The 4241-nt window shown below is 42.9% G+C and overlaps 1 non-coding gene across 1 annotated transcript; it reads left to right on the forward strand.

Moving 5' to 3' along the window:
- Positions 1 to 3761: 3761 nt before the first annotated feature.
- On the forward strand, positions 3762 to 3892 carry LOC118677953. Its single transcript, XR_004974656.1, has one exon. It is a non-coding gene; the product is annotated as a small nucleolar RNA SNORA67 (small nucleolar RNA).
- The last annotated feature ends 349 nt before the right edge of the window (positions 3893 to 4241 follow it).

Raw genomic sequence — 4241 nt, forward strand, 5'->3', positions numbered from 1 at the left:
TTATAAACGTGGTTTTGAACTCTATATCCAGTCATTTGCTTTCCTCCATTTCTGTCATTTGTGACCTGTTTCTTTGTCTCCGCATTTTTTATGCTTCCCTGTGTTGGTAGAGTGGCTTTGTGTGCTAGGTGTCCTATAGGGCCCAGTGGCTCAGCCTCCCCAATTACCTGAGGTGGACACTCTTGGTGCACCCCCTTATGGGCTTTGTGCACAGTCTTGTTGTAGTCTTGTTGTAGTTAAGCCTTGATTGTTGTAGTTATTACTGGGAGGAATTGACCTCCAGGCCAATTGGCTGTGAGAATCAGCTGTGTCTGCAGTGGGAGAACTTCTGTGCTGAAGACACCCTTCTGGGGCAAGACTTGCTTCAGTGGGGCTTTGGTGCTCACTGAGTCTGCCCCCTGAGTGTGTCCCTTATGGATCTGAGGAGTTGTAATCTGGATGGTCCCACTCTGACCACTGGGTACACAGGCTTTTGGATCTAAGCAGGTGCTAATTTAGCCTCTGCCTGAGGCTACCCAGCAGGAGCTATGAAGAGATCTGCAGATTCGCCTTTCTTTTTTGGGGTTTGGAGGTGCCAAGATGAGGCCCAGCTGTGAAGCAATGCAAGCTGCTGTGGGGCCTTGGGCCTTCTCTTGGAACTTCTGGGTCTGTCTGGCCCAGCTGCAATTTGTTAGGTAATTTTCAGATTGCAAAGGCCTAGGGCATTCATATGCAAAAGCCTCTGCCGCAGCCTGGGTGGGGCGGGGTCTCAGGGAATCAAAGGGCGGAGCAAGCAGCTATGGTTGATCCTCAGCCCTGCCCTAAGGGGCCCCACGTCTCAGTGTCCTGGTAATCGCTGCAAGCACCTCTGAGGGAAAGCCACCCTCAAGTTCCGAGTTCTGCCTGCTGCCAGACAGTCCAGTTTCTCCCCGTATGAGTCCTGGGTCCCCAGAGACTCCCCGGGACTGGAGTTCAGAGCAGTCAGAAGCTTGTGACTCCCTCCCGATTCAAAAAGACAGCTGCGTCCTCAGGTGCCAGCCCCTTTCCACACGCGATCGAGCCTCCATACCTCTGCACTTTACTTCCGCAGCTCCTCTGAATCTCAGTGTGCTTTTCTCTTTCCTTCTAGTTGTAGAATTTCCACTCAGCCAGTCTTCCTGTGGTTCTGGATGATGTCCGCTTTATCTTTTCGTTGTATTTTTGAAGTTGTTGTGAGAGGTAGCAATTTCCCGGTGTTTACCTATGCCACCATCTTGGTTTCTCCTTTTGTTTATTTTATAATTGGAGAGGCTTGAGTATACTTAAAAGCAGATGGGAAGGATCCAGTTGAGAGACTTTAGGTGTGAAAGAGCAGGCATATTAGATAATGTGAGTGTTCTGAAAAGTAAGAGAGAATGGGTTGGTTCTAAGCAAAGGGAAAGGACTTGGCTTCAGAAAGGGAACAGGACACCTCTAGTGTAGTGAAAGGGAGAGAGGACAGCAGAGGAGGCCACAGAGGGTAACAAGTTTGAGTTTGGAAAGCTGAGAGAATGTGTGTTTTGTGGCTTCTATTTTCCAAGAGTAACAGGCTAAGTTTTGTGTTGATTATGAAGAGGAAGGTAGTAATTATGGTTAGAAGTTTCAAAAAATGAGGAATTCATTTAAAGTGGTGGCTGAGAATGACAGAGAGGACATTTACCAGGGAAATGTAATAAAATTTTTAATCATTTTTTATATATTTGTATTTATTACAGAGAGGGAGAGATGGAAACATCAATGATGATAGAGAATCATTGATCAGCTGCCTCCTGCAAGCCCCACATTGGGGATTGAGCTGGCATCTCAGGCATGTGCCCTGACTAGGAATTGAACTGTGACTTCCTGGTTCATAGGTTGATGCTCAACTATGGAGCCACACCAGCTGGGCTGTAGTACTAATAAGGTTTTAAACAATGTTGAAGGCTCACTTGAAATCAGTGATTATAAATTTAGGGAGGAACCAATATTTTCTCAATTGGGGTTCTCCAACGACTCTAGGCTGCTTGTATGTAAGCAAAGGAGAGGGGATTTCTGAGTTCATTCAGGGTTGGCATTTGGATGAAAAGAAAAGATAAAGGACCAGGGAGTTGAAGATATTGATGTGAATGTTATTAAAATAATAAAGTGTAGCCAACACCAGCATGTTAGGCCAGACAACACTGAAGGTGACTGATTTCCAATGCCAAAATAATAAAGCATAAAATTTAAGCTGCAAAAGCAGAAAAATAAAAAAGCATGGTGGATTAGGAGAAAGAGGTCAATGGAGGAGAAATACCAAATTAACCCTCAAAAGTTAAAGAACAGGTATGTCAAAATTTAATAAGGAAATTGAAATTGAAATCTAAAATTATGTATTAAAAGATACATATGTAAAAGTTGATGGAATAGGTGAAACAAAATTGGCAAAATATTGATAACAGTTGAAACTGGAGGATGGGTGCATAGGATTTCATTATATTGGATAAGAACTTAGAAAAAACAGAGACAGTAGAAGGATCAAAAAAAAATTTCCAAAGCAATTATAGTTAACTAGAGGCACAGACTTAGTTGCTTAGGCCTGGCAGGAGATCAGGGCCAATCTGTGTGGCAACCAGTGGGGTGATTGGGGGGACCCCCCCGCTGGCATCTGCCTTGGATGGCCTGGGGCCTGCGGGCTGGGGGCAGCTCCTGCATTGAGAGTCTGCCCCCTCGTGGCCAGTGTGCATCATAGCAACCAGTCATTCCACTGGTCATTCTGCTGCTTGGTCAATTTGCATATTAAGCTTTTATTCTATAGGATATTTCTAGATCTCTACGAGATGATATTCCACTCATGAAATAAGAATGGGAACCAGAAAGAAAAAAAGACAAAGGCTCTGTTTAGGAGTCCAATATATGAATTACAGGAGTTTCAAAGGGAAGAATAGAGAAAGTGAAGGAGGTAAACAAAACAGAAGTAATTCAATGAATTTTTCTGCATTTTAATTAAAAAGCCAGAAAAGATCATGAAGTGCAGGAATTAAGATCCCCACCAATGTACATCTTGGGAAATTTTGATATACTGGAAACAAGGAGAGATCCATTGATCTAACCATCTTTTTCTCAATCCCTTACCTTCATTGTGTCCTCTCTTCTCTCAGTTTAAACTCATGGGTCAATAATTATAATTAATTCCTTGGATAGAACCTCCACACCTTTTTCCCTCTTATGCATTCTCATCTGTTCTGAGCAAAATAATAACCTTGGTTAAATTAAATTTTCCTTCCACTCCATTTCTGCAGCAGTGCAGCTGAAAATAAAAATGGGAAAACAAACAGTCATGCTCACTGGTGTCATTTTATATTCATGATCATTAACCTCAAGTGGGTTCTTACTGCTGCCAAGCAATCAGATGATATTACCTTCATGCATTCACCTTCCCGCTTTCCTAGACAACTATTTCATTCTTGCATCTCTCTCATCCATCCTCCAACATCTCCTCCCTCACCCATTCTCAGCTGTTGCCCTTGCTTCCTATATGGCTGAGTAAAGTGAAAGAATTTCCCCAAGCCTGACCCTCTACACCCACCCACCCTCTTGCATCTATGCCCACATGTTCTGCATTGTCTCCTGTACCTGGGGATGAACTAGCCAAGCTCCCCCTAAGACCATGCCTTTTGCTTGAGCACTAGATCCAACCCCTCTCAGAATGTTCCAGCCTTTCTGCATTATCTACCACACTTTCAAGTTCCCCCATTAGGCTGTAATATTCCCAACAGCGCACAACCTGCTGTTATTTCTCACACATTCAAAAAGAAACTCACTAATAGTGCCCCTCTTCAGGAAAGTAGCAACTTGGAATAGAATCTGGCATGCCTCAGTTTTTCAGGGGAGGTGATACATCATTTCCCTGGCCTTCCTTTGGCTGCTTACATGTAAAAAAAAATAAAAAATAAAAAGAAACTCTTTGGACCCCACACCCTCTTCTAGCTACCACCACAGTGGTCTCCTTTTTGTTAAAATAAAACTATTTGAAAAATTTTCTGTACCCACTGTCTCCAAATTATGTTCTCCCATGCTCACTTGAACCAAATAGATTCACCCTCAACATGCCACCAGAATTATTAATTTACAATTGACTCCATGTTGCTAAAGACAATGGTCAAATCTCATCTTACATGTTCCATGAAAATACCTAATACAACTGCTCATTCTTCTTTGGTATATATTTTTATTACTTTTAGAATGTAACCCTCTTCTGGTGTAATTCTACTTACTGTCCACTT

Source organism: Myotis myotis, unplaced genomic scaffold (assembly GCF_014108235.1).
Source record: "Myotis myotis isolate mMyoMyo1 unplaced genomic scaffold, mMyoMyo1.p scaffold_m19_p_2, whole genome shotgun sequence".
NCBI classification, from domain to species: domain Eukaryota; kingdom Metazoa; phylum Chordata; class Mammalia; order Chiroptera; family Vespertilionidae; genus Myotis; species Myotis myotis.